The 19,540-nt window shown below is 38.2% G+C and overlaps 1 protein-coding gene across 6 annotated transcripts in view; it reads left to right on the top strand.

Annotated features, from left to right (window-relative positions):
* Positions 1–19,540, top strand: part of RORA (RAR related orphan receptor A) — a 516,409-nt gene that overhangs the window by 135,203 nt on the left and 361,666 nt on the right. The window contains exon 4 of one of the 6 annotated variants that reach the window (XM_068204186.1): positions 12,282–12,378. The exons of the other annotated variants lie outside the window; for them this stretch is intronic. The gene's annotated coding sequence lies outside the window, so the exon portion shown is untranslated. The remainder of the gene's footprint in view (positions 1–12,281; positions 12,379–19,540) is intronic. 6 annotated transcript variants of the gene reach the window in all.

The raw sequence follows: 19,540 nt of genomic DNA, 5'->3' as shown, positions 1-19,540 counted from the left end.
TAATACCTTAAATTGCTCTGACAGTCTTTGGAGCGAGTAACATGTTACACTGAAAGATCTGTATATGCAAACCTCTCCAAATGCTGTATTCTAAATAGAAAAATCTCTCTTATTGTAAACAACTAAGGCTTCTAGAGGGAAGGCTGGATTGGTTATCACATTATCAGCCCTTTTGAACTGGTGAAGCAGCACCAACAAAGAGATTTTCATCTGCAAATGTCTGAAAGAAAGAAAGAGAGAGAATTTTAAGTGGACAGAAATTAGTTTCTGCTTGCTGATCCTTGTCTGGCCTGTGATTCTTTAAGTCATTCATGGATAGCATAAATTAGAGTAACCTAAAGGAGGCAGGATAAATTAGGGCAGCCTGTCTCGGAAGTAAGGAGCTGAAACCAGGGATGTGGCACCACTCCATTTTTCCATTCCCATGTTGTGTGGTGCTCTGGCACAGAGGGTCTTCCCTCTCCTCTTTTTTTTTTTTTTAATAATTTTAGGTGACAGAGATTTCAACATCATAATTATTTTTTAGTATGTAGTATTCTTTTGATACACTTTTTGTATTTAATTCCCTAAATAGCCAGTCTTTTCCTTAAATGTCCTGGCAATATTTCCCTGATTTACTTTCTCATTCAAGACTGTAATGATCTCTGGAGCTGCCAGAAGTATTAGATGATTGTGTTAAACATTTGGAAACTGTCCCAGTTTCTGCTTCACCTTCAGAGGGGGTGATCTTCTGTTTAAAGTCCTCCATTGATCTTCTGTCTTTCAAAACTTCTCCAAAATGCATGAGAGCAGACTGCAAACGTAAATCAGGCTTAAAGAAAATGTATTCTGCTATCCTCACTAAAAGTAGGTAAGTAGAAGGTAATGCAGTCTGGTCATGAACTACCAGCTAAATGAAAGGGCCTGGATCTTCTGTCATCCCCTCTGTTACTCTGGGTCCAAAATCTCACAGCTCCATTCCCAGCATGGCTCCTGCCTGGAGATTTACTCTTGCAGCAAGCAGATACACTCAACCTGTGTTAATTCAATCTGATTGGATTCTTTATTAAATATATATTCTTTCTTTTTTCTTTTTTCCAAGTAATTCTTACAGACCTCAATCTTTTGCACTGTTTTTAACTTCTGAGAAGCCATTTGCATATAACAAATATTTAAGAGTTTTTAATATTTACATAAGCTTTGGGAAAACCATCCTCATTCAGAAAGCAGATGAAATTCTGCAAGATACATTTTGGGCTCGAAAGTGGGCTCATCTTCCTATGAATATTTTGAATGTTTTGATGGGTTTTTGTATTATTTAGTGTATTTTCCGTGTGGTCAAAATCTATGCAGAAAATATAGTACCATCCTACCAAAAATATAGTACCATCCTACCAAAAATATAGTCTATAGCATGGCAGTTTTGCATTTGCCATGTCTTCCTCTCCAGAGAAAGGTTAGGTGAGGGAGTCTCTCCAGTGCTTCTGGCTAAGGAACTTGAGTGCTAATCTCTGTGTGCTTTAGGGATGACAGGAGAAAAGACTTCAAATAATGTTGATTCTTGATCAAACTTGATTTTAATGAAAGTGTCTTTTAAAAAAGAGTATGTAATTGACCTGTCTTTGTTCAGCCTAATGTGATTGAGAGGAGAATTAAATAATAACTGACAGACACATCACTTTTTTAAGCATACAGAAACAGCTACTGTCAAATATGCAAACACAGAAGGGAAGGAAAAGCCTCACACTGCTCTGTAGTTTCAGCTGAGATGAATTACATCAATAGATCTCCTGCAATTCTAAATCTGTTTCAAAGAGTGTTTTCAGTATAATAAAAATATACTTTCTTACTACAATTCTGAATGTCAGGAGTGGCTGGGAACAAGTCTGACTAGAATAACAAATTGTCACTAGTCAACTTTCTAGTGGGTGTCAGTGGGCACCAAGCCTATTATGCTGCAGGAAATTTTCACTGCAAATGTGTTAAGAGGGCCTTTGAGTCCTCCTGGCTTGCTCAGTGTTCCTTGCTAAGCACACCAGTGTGCTGTGCTTTACTAACAGGACCCCATTGTACAGAGCTGAAGATGTAAACAAGAACAAATACAAGCAGGGAGTCATGAACACAAAATTTGAGGTAGATGTCTTGCCGGAGTTATCCCTCTGTTGCTTTATCAAATAATGAACAACAGTTAAAGCATGTTATAATTAATCAGGAGGCATGTGGGCAGGAGAGTTCTGTTCATCAAACAAGGAACCAGACCCAGAAGAAATAAGGTTTGGAACACCTTGTGGGAAATGATCTGGCATTCCAGGGACAGGAAGCTGCAACTAGGAACCAGGGCTGGAAAAACCCTGTGATGAACTTGGAAAGGCTAACTGACAATCAGAACTTCAAGCTTGATGAATATTCTCAATATGGCCAATATATAGGTGTGTGTGTGTGTGTGTGTGTGTGTGTGTATATATATATATATTTGTGTGTGTATTTTTTAATTAACTTTACCGTTCTGGAGAAATGATGCCTTCCTAGGTTTAACAGAATTAATCCTGGTTTGAGAGCCAGAAGTGACTAAATACTTGTCTAGGACAATGAGTATTAACTCTAGATTCTTTAGATGGAAACAGGTTGAGCTTGAGTTGAACAATACTTAATTTGCAGGAGTAAATGAAGCATTAGTTGAGCTATCAGAGTAAATGTGAGTAACAGTTTGATCTGTAAGGGGTGCAATGAGTCTCCTGCTATATGAAGTGCAATTGGCAATTTATCTTGGTAGACAACAGAGAGGGTAGAAAATAATCCAAATCCTGCAGTTGGAAGTGAATACAGCAAACAATCAAAAACATGGCTAATAAAACACAGAAATCAGTACTTTGAGTGAAATAGCCCACCATAAAATCAATTTTAACACCATGAGCTGCTAGAAAGTGTGGGGTTTTTTTCAGCTTCGATTTTAAAAAATAAACCCCCATTCATCCTGGGAGGTGTAGAACAGTACGTCTTAAGAGCTTCTAGTGGCCATATTTTGCTTCAAGCAGCTTTGGAGCACTGCTGGGAAAAGAGAGGGTGTGATATGTCCCATAAAGTACAGGATTTCTGTAAGGATTCAACCAGTCAGTTCCAATTAAACTCGCCAGCGAAAAGGCAGTGACCATAATTTGTGACCTAAGTAAACAGAACAATTTTATAATCAATTCTTTGACTTTGTTGCCGCTGATGGAAAGGCTTTACAATCAGCACAATATGTTCAAATCATCCTTTTCTCACAAAAAACAGAGCAGGAGGCTGTGCCTGCTGGAGGTTGTGCAGAGCCCTGTTGTGCATGGCAGTCAATAAAGAATTAGAGTAATCTAATCCTGAAGAAAGACAAAAGTGTAAAATGGCTTTTCCATGGGCTTCCCGAGATGGGAGTGACAACTCCTTGGCAATAGCCTTTGCAAATGGTGCAGAGATGATGTAGTGGAGATGAAATGCTTCTCTGTGGTCTAACATGATTCTCAAATGTTTCCATCTCCCAAAGAAAGCATTTGATTGCAAACCTCAGAAATATGTGCTGGTGGAATAATCTCCTTTGAGCTTCACAGCCAAGAAGCAGCATGATTGCCTTGTTTAAGGAAAGTTTGACACAGAATTGAACATCCACCAAAAACGCTACTGCTGATGTTATTCAGTTTGTGTCTGGGCAGAAATACTAGAAGTAAACTTAATGCTGTCCCTTATAAGAAGAGTTTTGCTTTTGCCTGCAAAGAGCTTGCCTTTTTCATGGAATAAACATGTCTCTAGAATGTAAGACTTGCATTGGAGTCTGGCAGGAAGTGATTACCTCTCCCATTATCAAATATAGCAGAAGGATTTTCTTTTTGATCCCGATCTTCCTGTGTTACTTTACATACCCCCAGGGCATGTTATCCAAACCCCAATGGAGCCCTGCAAGGGAGAACTTGGAATCTGTGAACATGCCAAAGCTGCTTACATGCCCCATGGATATCAGAGAACAGATCAAAACAGATCAAAATGCGGTGGTACATACTCTTGAATTTCAGATCTATTTCTAAAGGTGCTGCTTCCACTCGAATGCAAATGAATGAATGAATTGTGGGGAAATTTTGCCAAGGAGACAAGGATGGGCCTGTTTCAAAGGGCACAAGGCAGCTGTGGGCTGCCTGTCACACAAGCAGTGGATGTTGAAGTCCAGTATTTCATTTTATGTAGGACCTATGTGTTCCTGCTTTTTCCTCAGCTTTGCCTTAAATCCAAAAAAGATGAAGTAGATATAAAAAGATACTCTTTGCAAGTTAAATTTTGTCATTTTTAATTCTGTGCTCCCTAAGTTTTGATGAATCAGGGATGTGTTTTTTCATCTTCCTTCTTAACTTATTTTGAGAGGAAGTAAGAGGAGAGCAGCATCTCTGACTTGGAATCAGAATACAGCACTCCTTTTCAAAGCCTTCTGCTCAGAGAAACAATGAAAGTTGCAGGGATCAAAAGGGTGGGAAAAGGGTGCAGCTGAGATTATGCTTGATCTGTGACAAACTCTGTTGTGAAAATGAGACAACTTGGAACTTCAAGGCTGAACCAGAAATAGGAGACAGGGAATGAAGCTGAGATGGAAAAAATACTCCAGGAGAATGAAACGTATTAAAGCTAACTGGGGAAGGAGGAGGGACAGTGATAAATGGTGAGTGACAAAAGAAATTATAAAAAATAAAGGCTAAACCAGAAAGACCAAAAAGGATATAAAGCTGATTTTCTTGAAAATAACTGGAGTAGTTAAACTGTACTGAAATTTGGAAGAAACATAAATTCTTAACATAAAGATTATCTAGAAAATAATTTTTTCAATCCAGAAATTCATTACAATTTTGCTGGCTCTTGTTCTTACTGCACTCTTGTGGTGCCTGTTTGCTGTATAGTTGTATATGTGCATAAGGATGTGTTTATACTACTCCAATCTTAACTGAAGCAGACATGGAAAAAGCACTGATGATGTAGTGACAACTGGTAAAAATAATCCTGGAAACAAGGCAAAAATGATAATTTCCTTGAAGTTTGAAGATTACATGGCAAGTAAGGCAGGAGTTACACACACAGAATGAAAATGTACACACTTTTTTGTAAGAGGTAGGAATCTCATGAAAAAAATTGTGTGTTATTGTATAATCAAAGGCTATGATATTTCCTCATGAAGGAGTAAGAGTAAACAGATGGCTTTTTATTCTTTTATTCTGATGCTTCTTTGATTTATTTTCACAAACTGATGTTCTTAGTTTGACCTGCTTGTTTATTTCTTTTGTTTTGGTTTTTTTTCTTTTTTGGTTCTCTTGGAGGATTTTTTTTTGTTATCTTTTTGGTGCTGCAGCCTGATTTTTTAATGAAAATTGAGTGTGGCATTTTACTATAGCTGAAAATTCCTGCTTGACCTCAAGGTAAGCATTTGCTAAAATGGAATTTGGAGACTCCTTTAAAAACTCATTCTGAAGGAGCTGCTGTAAATAAGTGCTTCTTTGTAGCACTAATGAACCAAACACTGAAATACTAAGAACTCTGAAAAGAAAGCTGATTATAAACTGCCACTGAAATTTATTATTTTTTCTGAAAACCAGTTTATCTGCCTCATTTTGCTCGGAGTAGGTTAAGTAACACCAAGCAGTGTGAATTCAATTAAATGGATATGTGTAGAGTCATGTCATTGTGGTGTAATAAGCAAGTAAATCTAAAAAAACTCCACCCCTATCTAAGTTTATGTTGACATAAAATTAGTATCAAGATCACATCTAAATATTTCAAATACAATTAAGGAGTTTGTTTAAGAAAATCTGAAGAGAGCTTTAAAACCGAAAGGATGATGAAACATATTAATCAAATTATTTGTATGGTTCACAATTTTCTGTGACTGCTTTCTGTAGGCCTGAATTTGGGAGTCAATATTCATTGTTATAGTGACTGAGAATATTTTCTTAGAAGTCTAATCAGTAAAAAGTTCTTTCAGGGATTTTCTTGTCTATAGTGTACGAAAATCAGATGGAATTTAATTTTGCAACAGGAAATAGAAGATGAAACTATGATAACATGGGAATAGAACAAACAAAATTCTTGCTATACATGCTTCTTAAAATCCAAAAATTAATATATTTGGGCTTGATCTAAAGTCTGCTCTTATGTGAAGAGTTTGCTAAGTTTTCCAGCCTGTGAAAGTTCTGATTTGGAAATGGTGTTGCACAAGGAAAAAGAAACATTCATGTCTTAGGGTAAGAATGTGAGAAGTTTTGTCTTTTTCTGAGGCTCTTTGAAGAATGTCGTAGATGAATTGTGATGTTTGCACTCCAGTTCTGAAAATACAGTAAGCCTTAGTTCTTGCCACGTGTCTTTTAACTGGATGCACTCAAATAATTCTCTTTGGGATCACAGCAATACCTCTTTTTAGAGTCAAGAGCATTTCCATCCAAGTTTTTCCACTAAAGAACAGGATGAGCTGTACAAATTATGCAATGTGTAGAAGTTTATCTGTTCAACTTATTTGTCTCTGGTTTTAGAAAGAGAAAAGACTTTAGCTTGCAGTTAAGGATAAATTAGAGAAGAACTGTCATGACCTCTCTTACTCTATGTTGCATTAGTTTCCTTAAAGCACTCTTGAAGTTTGAGTCTGGTACATGAAAATCTCTTTCTTGCTTTTAAAGAATTCTCCAGTTCTATAAGCACATAGTGTCTTTGTGTTCATTTATTCAGTAGTAGCAGAGAGTGCTTCCTTCAGTGAACCTCGGTCCCAGTCTCTTTTTCTGCAACTGGACTGAGTGCATGCAGTGTATCGGTTCAGGGTAACACCTACACAATTTCTGCTTTCCTTCCACTCTCAATTGTAGTAAAAGAATTGTGAATGAATGTAGCAAGAGGTCTGGGCTGGATTTCTTCTGAATTCAGCCAGGATTTAAACAAAAATGCAAGCTTTTGCCAATCTTAATGAACACAACTGTGAGCAAAGTTGCATTTTATGTTTTTGGAATAATCAGTCAGACATATTTATACCATCTGGTGGAGTTAGTTCTGGTTTGTAACACATCTATTCCTGGAATAACATCACACAAAAATGGCCATAATGAAAAGGTAAAACTCTCAGGGAAAGTTTAATAAAGGTGACTTCCTGGTGAAAATATCTGCTCAAGAACCCTGAGGATTGTGGGTGTAGGGGACAGTGACACGTCAGGGGAGTGTGTGCTGAGAAATAAAATGTTGCAAGGACAGGTCCTGGCCGACAGCTCTGTAATTCTTCCTGGCTGTATGGGCAGAGCAGGCGAGCTCATTTGCCTCGCTCACAGACCAACCCTTTCTGACAATTCTCAAGGCAGTGGAAGTTTGAAATTAGTAAGATGGGAGCTGAGACAAGGCCTTTGTATTTGTCAGTCTTTCCACCTCAAGCTTTAGGTCGAAACAGTTGTGAAAAGCTGCCAGGGCTGGTGTGTTTCATATGAATTGTCTCTGTGCCCTGGGAGAAACACCCACAGGTCAGGGTTCCTTCCAGCACTTCACCTTTGCCTCGGCAGCTGCTTTTACAGACGTGATGAACTGCACTTCTTTGCATGATTTTCAGGTAGACTGATACATCTGGTTTCTAAAAAGTTAAGCCTTTTAATTCTCCATAGTTCAGAAAAAGGGAAGATATGCAGTCTCTCTGTCTCCCACTGTTTCTCTGGTACCTTTCCCAGTTTTGTTTTGTGTTAGTTTGGTTTTTTCCCCCCAAGACTTACAGTAGTTGTAGAAATGTGTGGCAGCTGAGCTTTTTCATCAAGCATCTGTTGGGGACAGAACTCAATGAGATGAGGAACGTGAATGGCCAAACCAGATGCACCAAACTCTTAATATTTTCCTCCAGGCCTTAAAACTCTGCTGACATTTGCCTAAATACAGCTAAGACCTAGACAATCTTCTTATTTTGACAAGAAACTTAAATCAAGTTTTAATTTAAAAACTATTTGATTTTTTGAGAGTGTCTGTAATTAATACCATTTGTCTGACAATGTCTATACTAGTGTCTGACATTTCAAATACTTTACTCACTGTAATTTTCTCATCTGAAAGAGGTTTAAAGCACCAAGAGTATAAATTATATATTGTTTTATACTAGAAATGTTGAGGTGTGAAAGTTCTTCCTATCACAGCTTTTAGAAACTTCTTTTGTATGTCCAAAAGTAGCATCGATACATAGTTTGAGTCAGAAAAAAATAATGCTGAACATCATACTTTTAAGCACAAGAGTTTTCATTATAAATGATAAATGGACTTCTTTTATGAATTATATACCCTTTTGTTGTGCATTGTCAAAAGAATTATTTTCCACTGCAACACAAACCAGTAAAAAATACTTTCTCAGATGCTGGTGTGTCTGTAATTCTTGTCTGAGCTTGCAGTGCACTTTTATACCAGTGGCTGCTGGAAAGTTGCAGGAAGCTTCTAGGCCATGGTGACATCTGAACAATTTCAGCAGGAGCAGCCAAACCTTTTGGCAGTGAAGATTTTTTTTAGGAGCTGCAATCACAAGGTCAGAGGTGGAAGGGTTTACTGGATTGAGATTGTATAGAATTTATGAGAAGCTAAACTGGAAGTTTTGAGTGTGTTTAGCAATCCCATGACAGTTCCCCAAATATTGGAGAGCAAGGAGTTGAAACTGGCCCATTTAATTTACAAGTAGAGCTAAGCAGTTAAACCAGTCAAGAGCATGTTCACTGGATTTGAGCAGAATTTTCCTCTGCTCACTGTGACCCTCCTGGGACGGGCTGAATTATGGTCACACCAACACTGGTTGTGGGGGTAATGCTGGTAGGTTAATTTGCATCTAAACTGGAAAGTTTCTCTGCCCTGGAGCTTGCCCCTGTAGATCCCCAGCTAGAATCAGGGCACTGTGGGGCTGTCATTGTGCTCCTCAGCATCTCTGTTTCCCCTTTGTACACTGCAGCTGGTTATGTGAAATGCTGTGAGAAGGTGTCTCCTGGATCCCAGCTTCTCTTGGATTTTAACTTCGACAGAAGCTGGGAATACAGGAGGATGAGGACACCACTGTCTGTCACAGAGAAGCAAGTTAATTTGCTTTTGAAAAGGCACTGTCTTCCAACTCAGTTTCTGCTTATTAAGAGTTCAGCAAGAGCTGAGAGGTCCTGTCACAATGACCATTTTACAGTTGTTTTCTAACATGGAAATAAAGATTGAGATTTGTATCTTTGTACACTGGAGATCACATGTGATGGTGCCAATCAGCAAATTCGTGTCTGTGGAAGGAAGGTCTGTCCCTGAGCTGTTTTAGGTGTGGGAACCACAGCCTGATGATGCTACAGGAGGGACATTTTTGTTATTGGGGAGCAAGGATGGAAAATCTGTGCATGTTCTGGATGTCTTCCCCCAGAAGGGCAGGTATCAGTGACAGTGGTATTTGCACCTTAGCTCTTGTCACTTTAGCAAGTCCCCTACCTAATCAAGTCTGTTCACAGCCTCTAGGACAGGACTCTGTGTAGGGATGTCTCTTAAGGAGCAGCACGTCCCTATTACCTTATACTCACACCATTCTCTTCCCCACCTGTCCTCTGCTGGTTTCAACAGCAGAAGTTGTAGATGTATCTACCTTATGCTCCCCTGGGTAAAAGATGTGAACCTTAGCTGAAGGAGGAATTAGAACTGTCCTAAAACTTTTGTGAGAGCTCTTACTGCTGAGCTATTAGATAAAGAAAGAGTTTTCCCTGCAGCTTTTTATAAAAGACAGGTGTACCCTCTAGTTTATGGCAGAAAAAGCCTTTGTATTGGAAGTTGAGAGAGTGGGGGCAGCAGCCTCCCTGCAGTGAGGATTTGCTCACTTGGTGTCTGCAGCCTTAAGACATCTCTGCTGCTCTGTGTGAACCTCATCTCTGCTTACCCTCCTTCTGCATTGAGGAGGAGCCCTGGGCACCAAACTGGGCCCTGGGGATTGTTTTAAGCCTTGTTTGACTGTGAGTTAGACGTTGTGAAGCTCAGTGTCATTGTGCAGAAACCTTTCTGTGAATTCTCTTCCAAAAGCTCATGAGTGCTTTTGAAAAGATTTAGTTTTTTTTTCTAAGCCTGATTTTCAAAGGTGATACAGGAGCCTCTACTGAAAAGGGACTAGAGCTTCATGATGTGCAGACAATCAGCACTATCCAAAAATAATTCTCAGGTTGTGCTCCAGTGTAACCATTCTCAGTATTGCTATGTTATGTTCTGTCTTGATATGACCTCTGTAAGTAGTCTTTATTCTCATATTCCCATTTCATATGTTGTGCCAATGCCTTTGAGAAAAATTCAGATAAATCAGTAGAAAAATCCATGTTCTGACTAAAGGAAACATAATTTAAATTTGTCAGAAAGCTAAGTACTCAGAACATTCCCTGGAAAAACAAGTTTCAGGACAACCCTGTTTTTAGTAGACTTGCATAAAACTGGGTGATATTTATGAAGATGTGTAACTCTCCCTGATTGAAAACCTGACTTAGTGTCAAATCTCATTTGTATTTCTAGATGCATAATGTAGCCCAGTTGATATAAGGTCATTGACTACAGTCTGTTTTGCTCTATCATTTTAGTAAAGCTGAGATGGATGCAAACTAAGCATTTATAGGTATTTTTATCAGTGAGAAAGGATAAAAGTGAAAGCTGAAAAATGTAGTAAAATGAGTGGCTTGTGAAGATTACTAGAATCCAGGAAGTGGCATTTAGTTTTTTATTTACCTGTTGTTCAGCAAATCCCTCTCTCCCTTTATGAAGAGTAACCCCTGCCATTTTCCCCTTAGAGACTCCCCTAGGGCTCCAGTACAGAATGCAGCTCTGTTTGCTTCTTCTGCTTCTTTAATGGTGCATAGAAACTTGAAACAGGAGATGATTTTTCTTTTCTGTGAATGCTCACAGATTAATATATGGCTGTTATTCTAGCTTGTTTATTTTATCACATCATATAAAAGACCCCGAGCAGAAAATATTAAAAGATTCCAAATCACTTATATAGAGAAATAAGTTGAGAAAACTCCATTTTTAGCTTGTGCAGCATAATTAAACCCACTAATGAGTTAAAACATTAATATAGAAACAGCACAGAAGATTTTACATTCAGTATTGAAGTGTCCATCATTCTGTATACCCATAGCCCTCTACTTTATTAGACCCCCTTGAGTTCCAAGTGTGATTTGAAATTGCCCTTCAAAGTCTGTAACTTGAGCATCCTTCTTCCTAATAAAACTATAGAGATGTGCCCAAGTTAGTTCATCCAGAAATTGCCCTTTCTGGAGTTAAAACAGGAAGGGAGGTAATGCAAAGCTTGCCAATTTTTCTTTTAATCATTTTTAAGAGTCTAGAAGTGTGGCTCTTGGTCCATAAATTAAAACAACTGTGAGAAACATTCCAGTAAATGGCCAAATGTAAATGCTCATCTGTGAATAAAGCCAGTGTGGACCCATTCGGGAATCTACAGGGCTTCCTGGGGGCAACTGCAGCAATGTATTAATTCTCTTTGTCCTTCCAGGGCATGGAGAACATTCTGCCATTAGTGGCTTCCATAGCACTTTGTGCACTGCACACCCATCTGATCTTTTCTTCTTCTTGGAGAGCCAAATGCTTTAGCTATTTTCTCGAGCATTTAGAGGTTTTGCTTTTCAGAATGTTCATCAGTTGCTGCTGCTCTGGTTAGACACAGGCAGTACAAACACAAAACTCCTGGTCTTGCTTGGCTGAGCCAGCATAGCAGTGTATGAGCTGCCTGCATTGGGAACCTGCTGGGATAAAGAAAGTAGCAGTGACCAAACACTGAAATATCTGGGATTCTGCAGAGGCAGTGGCACTAAAAATGAAAGCATTAAGCACAATCTTGCTTAAATATGAAATAGCTGCACACTAACCCCTTCTACTTCCTGGCAAGAATAATAATGTTGCTCTAATTCAGAATGAAATTAAAATCAAACAAAACAAATTCTCTGTAACCAAAAGCAAGTCTGTGGCAGGGATGAGTCAGGACTGAAGTTCTGAAATTATGAAGTGGATTTTATGCAGGAGCCTCTCTCCCTTTCCCTGTTGCCAGGGAGGGTTCATAGGCAACAGACTTAATGGCTTAGGCAGACAACTTGTTGCTGACTAAGTCACGAAGAGCTGACACCTCTTCTGCATCTTGGAAGGCTTGCATGCTCTCTGGATGTTTTAGACCAGTGGCATGCTGTGAACTCTTTTCCTAAAAGGAATTTTTTCCATAGCTTTTTACAAATCTGGGGTAAATTGCTTGCTTATTTGAGTAACTAACTCATTTTGTTCTTTCTGGTTTCTTATAGGTAAAGCACACTATTCTGTTAACTACAATATTAGTTCCCCCCAGAGGCAGGGAGACCTTGGGTCAGATTGATCAAGAGGGATAACAGATATTTTCAGGTATTGCATACTAATGGATAGCTGGCTCTTACTCATTATTTATCTACACCAGAAATTTAATGAATACCTTGAAAGCTATTTATTGAATTCTGTGTTTGTGGACAACAGTGCTTCACAATCTGCAGATCACTGAATACCATGGTCAAGTTACTGTACGTATGCAGTTAAATATAAAAATTAGTTTATGTCAACCATGCATGCTCTTGTTCATTCTTCTATTTGCCTTAATAGCTTTCTGCCACCATTTAAGCACTTTAGAAGGTGGGCATAAGTGTGAATTCAAGACAGTCACAAACCAAGGCGCACCTGGATAAAAGCTTAAATATATTCTACTACTACTTTGTAGTGTCATACATATGGGGAATAAAGAGAATTGTGAAAAAGCTGACAGGTATTGTGGTTAAATGATTTCTGATATGACTGGCTTCTATCAGGAGCCTGCTACAGCTCCTGGGCTTTGGCAGTGCTGAGGTGGCGCCCAAAATTCTCCAGCTGTAGGTCAATCCTGCTTTTTGAAACCCTGAGCATGGAGATTTGAGGAGCTGGAGCTATTCCCGTTGTGACTGGGCAGCACTTCTAAAACAGGGTGTTGCTTTTTAAAAGCAGGAACAGAGCAAAGCAAAAGGGACAGGGCAGAGGGGGAAGTGCAGTGGCAGGGCTGTGCTGACCATCCCTGGTTTGCCAGCTCCCTGGTGGAACCTCTCAGAGGCTCCAGCAGGTTGCTGCATCTGTGTCACTCTGCATGACAAGAACAGAGGGATACTGTTTAACTATTTGTGGTTATTTTGATGTCTTCCTTCCTGCTACTGGCAAAACAAGTACTGTAACTTGGCTTAGGCTTCCTTGGAGCCAATTCTGAAAGCATGAAATCATTCCACATATGTTTTCAGCAAGGGGCTTGTTTGGAACCTCTGTGTTGTTTCTTCTCCTTTGCTGATGGTCCAGAAACCAAAGTACCAAGTCCATACAGTGAGCAGTCAGCTTACACAATGTATGGAAATTGATTTCAGGGTGAGTGCAGCCATCATAGAGAGGCTTGTTGCGGTCATGGCTTCTTCTGACTCTCCTCTTGATAGTTCCATAGATGCTGTCAAGGGAACAGAATTGCTATCAGGTGACCTCTCAAAAAAGACAGCTTCGTTTTCCAATACTAAAACAGTTTAGTGTAATTCTGTGGCCAGTGGTACCACTCAGTTTCTTGAGCTTGAAAACTTCACAAAGAGGAGACATGTTTTTTTAAAAAACCCTGACAGATCTTATATTTTAGGGTTTTTCTCCTTTTATTTTTTTTTCCTCAGGAGGAAGTTTTTTTTACTAATTTAAATATGTTGTGGTTTAATAGTTCATTTTCAAACCCAGAATATTAAAGACCCTATTCCTGGTATTTGTGAGGTCTGAGTACCTAGGCATGTAGCATGTGAAGTATTTTATTAGTTTTACTCTTTATTAGTTATATGGTTTCCCAAGTCTTACTTCTCCAAGCCCCCAGTCTTTCCTGGTATAAGTATGTGTAAATCCATTGACACTGAATTTTTTGCTTTCTGGATGTTCTGCTTGCCCATGAAGTCTGAGGTATACATTCTATTAATTGTGTGTAGCCAAAAGGGGCACATAACTCTAATTATCTGATACAGAAAGTCTTGACTAAATGTGTGGTTGTCCTGTGTCTGTGTGTGCAGTCCAGAGTGTGCACAAATGTGCTTTTAAAGGGGTTGCATGCAAGCATGGTCATTTAAACAACTATTCCATCTTTGAGTATTAAAAACAATTATGAGCTTTTAAAAAATATTGCTGGAAAGTTTTTATGATCTTTTCAGAACTATTCACCTCCCCCTTCCCTGCCTCTCTCAGGGGAAAGCATTTGGAGAGTTGGATTCTTAAAAATCTCACATCCCCAGACTGAAGTTCTGCAGAAAAACCTACTGTGGTAATCAGTACGTTCATCTGGGGAAAAAACAGAGCTGAGCTATTTATTTATCTTTAATTATAAGTGGTTAAACAAGGAGAATAGACTTACAGTTCCTACTGAACTTAAAAAGACTCTGATTTGTGCCAACTAAAAATTAATTAGTAAGGAATTTTTAATTTCAGCATCCTAGGCCAAGAATCTATTCCTTGGTAAAGATGTCCCCATGGAATAGAGTTATGAGATGAGATTAGAAGGAATGTAAACTTTATATCACATGAAGCTTCTACTCTTTTGCACCGATGCAAAGGGCATTCCTAAATTATTATTTTTGTTTTTTGAGTTGGAACATAAGCTCAGAGCTGACCAGACGGGGGCCCAGCATGGCAAATGAAAGGACACAAGATCCCATAAAGTAGCTGGAAGATTTTGAAGTTGAAAACTATTAAGGGCTTTTTAATCTGAAGTAAGATTGCTCTCCTGGATTTGTGAACCTGAAATGATAGAATAGCTAATACCATTCATTTTGGAAAATCATCACATGCTGCTGCTTGCCTCGTATCTGCTTGATGCAGAGGGGCATAAAGTACTAGTATTAATATTTCTGTTAATTGTTCCTTATTCATTAAACCTCTTTCTCCTGGTTTTGTTAGATTTTGGCACTTTTTGAGGTGTGGATAGAAAGTAGGGAAAGCTTAAAATTCCCAGTGGAAAACAGGTGATCACTAGATATCAAGTATCTAGTATATAAAGTGTAGGTTGGCTTTTGTTTTTTTGGGAGAAATATAAATCTTTTGGCTCTCAAAGTCTAAACCAATTGATTTCCAACAATTTCTCAGACAAATTTCAGAGCATTAGGGAAAAAAAGCTAGTTTAAAGAGAACATTTGTTTGTAGTACAGTTTTACACTCAGACAATCCAAAATTCTGAAGTAGAGCTGCTGTGTTGTTCTTGCCTGCTTGTATCGATTTATGAAAAGCCACAAACATTAGAAATGAACTTTAAAGTGAACCACTTGTTGTTCCTTTGAAAACTGTTCTGTGATCTGTCGGTTCCTTATGGTAACTGAAAATCACAATAAAGAACTTGTGAAGCTGTGAGTCTCAGTGGAGGGGGAGGCACAGCAGTAGTGTTCACTGGTATGTGCACCAGGAAAACATCAGTGCATTATAAAGGTTATAGAAAACTTACAGAAAAATTGTATTAGTGTAAAGCTAGTGTTGTAAATATTTAATTATTTCCTTCTCTCCTTGAGTTAGAGGCAAATGATTGCCATCCTGCTAAGCACACTGTAAAATCTGTGTTGATTACTTTGGGTGAGTAGTGGCAGGCCTGCAGGGATGAAACATGGTGGAAAGTGCAAAAAGAATCCGGGAAAAGCCCTGTGGACTTTGTTACTATGTCCATAGGATAACCTTGCCATGAAGCATGTGGGAAAATAATTTAAATATATATAAAATATTAAAATATATAAAATATTTAAATATATATATCTTTTCTGTAAGCAAGCTGATTTTCATGTTAATTATTCACCACCTAGGATTTTAGTTTAATTTTTTTTTTCTTTTTTTTAATCTTTGGTACTTTTGCCTGAGTTTCTGCTTTACGTCATTTTCAAATGGTTGTTAAATGTCTACAATAGCAACAAGGATTGCGATGAGGAATCATGAAAGAATCCTACATATTATGGAAGGTAGTAAAGAGAGAAAGAAATGTAACAAAAAATGTACTTGAAGCTACAAGCTGGAATGGATGAGTACTCTAAGAATCTATGGAGTACAGCAGGTTTTACTTTTGCTTTAAACTTCAAAATAACTGTGTGGGTTATCATGAAGTCTCCCAGTCACAAGATTCAAACCTCAACTACTAAAACAAACTTTGTGTAGGAAAGAGCTTTCTATTTTTACATGAAACCTGTAAGGCATTTTTTTTCTAAATGAGAGCATACAGTGTGTGCAAATACATTTGTGAGGATATTTTACATAGCCCGTTTTTGCTCTTAGATAATGGCTTTCTTTTAAAGAAAAATGATGAATCTTTCAAAAAGGAAAAGAGGAGAGATGCATTAGCAGTCTCAGGGCTGCATTCACAGGCCTGGAGAGATTCAGAAATAGAGAGCTGGGATTTTTCACTGCTAGGCTTACTTAGGCTGAAATTTGATTTGAGGATGGTTGAGGCTCCTCGTTTCAGATACTGAGTCTCTTTCATGGCTATTCCTGAGCAGCCTGTGTGCACTTGTGTACTTGATAATGTGTAAAAATCCCCTGTTCACCGCACAAAGGAACCACAGAGCTCTCCAGAGCTGTACCCAAATGGAGTGACTTTTTCAGCTAGAAAAATCCATGCTTGGATCAATTGAATGAACTCTAATTTCTGATTGATTTATTCAGTTGAAGAAGAAATAATTGAAAAACATGCAAGACCTTGATGTTCCTTTTTAAATGTGTTTCAGGAGTTTGCTTTGGGTTTGGTTGGTTTTGTTTGGTTTTTTTACAGAAAATATTGTTTTACTTTGAAACATATCTCAACATAATTTTTATGAGCATGTTAAAAAATCAAGGCACAAAACGCATCTTTTAGTTTCAAGTCGAATTAAATATTTTGTTTGGTTATAAGGTACTTACTTTTCATCAGATGAAAAAAAGCTGAAAAAACAGCAAGGCTTATTTTGGGTTTCAGTGCTTTATAGAACATGAAGACAACTCTAACAACAACCAAATTTGTTTTTACGGTATTAGAACTGTCAGTTGTGAAAGCGAAATAGTTCTGCCCTCTTCCCTCTCATCTCCAAACACAGAGAAAAACAGATCTCTCTGTCTTACTGTACCTTTGTTCCATTACCATGCTGGAATATATTCACTATGAAATTCCTCTTCCAAGTATTCTTTTTTCAGCATAATACTTGAAGCTTCATATTAATCTTTCTAGTCTGTATAAAATATATAAAATTTTGGACTTACTGTTATAAAAGACACAAGCTGTTCTATTGTGGAGCTTGAAGCTCTCAAAGAGTTAAAGCAGGCAGCAGAATATATGTTTTCTTTAATACAAGTTGATCTTTGCATGCAGTAGACAGCTTTCCATTTTCCTTGAAATAAAAATATTTTACTAGATACAATGTTTAAATAAATCAAATGAGGCTTCAAATTATGTAAAACCTGACCATTTAAAATAAAATTACTACTTTCTCTTCTGAATTTTTGGCATAATTCAATTTTAATGCTCATCTAAGCTGTAATGTCTCTGCTGTGTATTTGGCCTGCGTGATTATACTGATGGGCTGTGTAATTTTTTTTGTTACATGTACAATGAAGGTAATTTTTGTGTTTCTAAGCTAGAAGATCAAGTTCTGTGACCTGGAGAAAAAGAAGGCAAATCAGAATGGGTACAGGTGCAGCTCCTTGTTGCTGCAGTGAGAAACCTGGGAGAGCTTTGCTCCAGCTGTCCAGAAGGTTGGTGAGATGGCTGGGAAGGGGCAGACAGTTTGTACAATAACCTCCCCACCTTTTGGAAGGTGTGCTGTTGGAAATGGTGAGGTTACTGGTGGAAATTCATTGGGAGAATGACAAAGATGCATGAAGGCATGTACAAAATTATCATCTAGACAATAGAAATATTTTTTTATCATGGACAAGCTATTTATTTCTCCTTGCTTTACCCTGGTTTTAAGCTATTTTTACTTTTAGAGAGGTGTGTCTTTTTGCACAAGTGTGTCTGATATTATGGATGAATTCTATAATAAATGTGGTATTTGAGGAAACAGCTCTTAAGTAAAAACACAGTGAAGAAGGTAGTGCTGAAGCAAGAGCTAATTAGACATCAACCACACCCCCTTTGGACTGAAGTGATCCAAGGTTTCAGAAATGGCATCTCATTTACTGATCTTCACTAAAAAAAATCTTCCATTTTCTTGAGAACAAAAATGTATCTCTGGATCAGATTTTTCTCTTCCCTGTTTCCCTTCAACTCTCCAGAGAATATGGGCAGGCTGAGCTGCTCCTCTAATTCAATTAGCTTACCTTTGTGGGAGGAAGAAGTTGTCTGCAAGTGTATGGAAAGCAAGTCTTCATCTGGCTAAAGGAAAATATTCAATAATTTTTTAAACAATCTGCAAAAAACAGCAGCAAAACCAGCTTGCTGAGAAAGGTGGATATCTTTGGGCCTTTTACCTTAATTCACTCACAGAAAGTCTTGCATTTTTAAAAACTGACCTGTGCTACTCTCTATCAGGAGATGGTGATTGTGGACATTGGGCTGTACAGATAAGCACAAAGGACTCTTTACTTGTATGTTGTGTGCTTCTCCACTTTCTTTCAGAAAAAGAAAATCCAAGAAGCAATGAATCCAAATGGCAGAGACGAGAGTGGAAATAGAGGCTTAACAAACAATGAAAAGCAGCTCATAGTTTACACGATCAGTTTACAGCAGGAAGAAGGAGATTCCACTGAATCTGTGCTGTGCTAGCTGGTTAACAAATGCTCCTCAGTCTTTAAAACAAACAAAATTATGTCTGTGAGTGCAAATTCCATCAACTGTTTGATGAGCTTTCCACTTTGCTTAGAGATAAAGGTTGTGGGAAAGGGTCCACTGAAGCTGCATCCAGTCTAAGTGCCTCCAGCACAGTTGTCTTATTTCTTTCCCATTATTTTTTACTTTGTTTTCTAGGATATGAGAGAATGCTGTTCAGGTAGTGTTTAATTTAATTACTGCCAAATATTCAGGTTCCATACCTGTAGTTTACCAGTCTGCCTGTTTTTGCTGAAGCAAGCTTAATGGGTTGCATAATTTTGAGGAGGTTGCTGTATGTGGAAGCTTCCAGTGGAAGCAGTTTCTTGTCCTGCTGTAAAATTTAATTAACTAAAGTTTTGTGAACCATTAAAAGATATGCTGCAAAATGCAGTTGCAAAGAATAGATGTATATATTTTAAACCCTTCTTTGAATATTGGTACATAAGCACGATGGCATCAGAACTGTACTGAAGACCTGCTTGGTGTCCTATGCCTTGCTTGACTCTGACACTTGCTCTTCTAAATGTCTTCCATCTATGATTTTTTTAATTTATTTTTTTTTCTGCAAAGACATCAAAACCACAGGGATGTGCCCAATGGAAGGGAAAGTGCATTGCTTAAAGCAACTTGTAGAGGAGGAGCAGCTGTAACTCTGCCATGTTATTCAAGCTTTGTCCTCATGGTTATTGATCTCTGCATCAATGTGTTCTGTACAACTGCTAGACTGGAGCTAACAAAGCTTCCTAG

Source organism: Anomalospiza imberbis, chromosome 13 (assembly GCF_031753505.1).
Source record: "Anomalospiza imberbis isolate Cuckoo-Finch-1a 21T00152 chromosome 13, ASM3175350v1, whole genome shotgun sequence".
Taxonomy (NCBI): Eukaryota; Metazoa; Chordata; class Aves; order Passeriformes; family Viduidae; genus Anomalospiza; species Anomalospiza imberbis.
The sequence above is the reverse complement of the archived record's forward strand: the minus strand, read 5'-3'. Positions and strand labels throughout refer to the sequence as shown.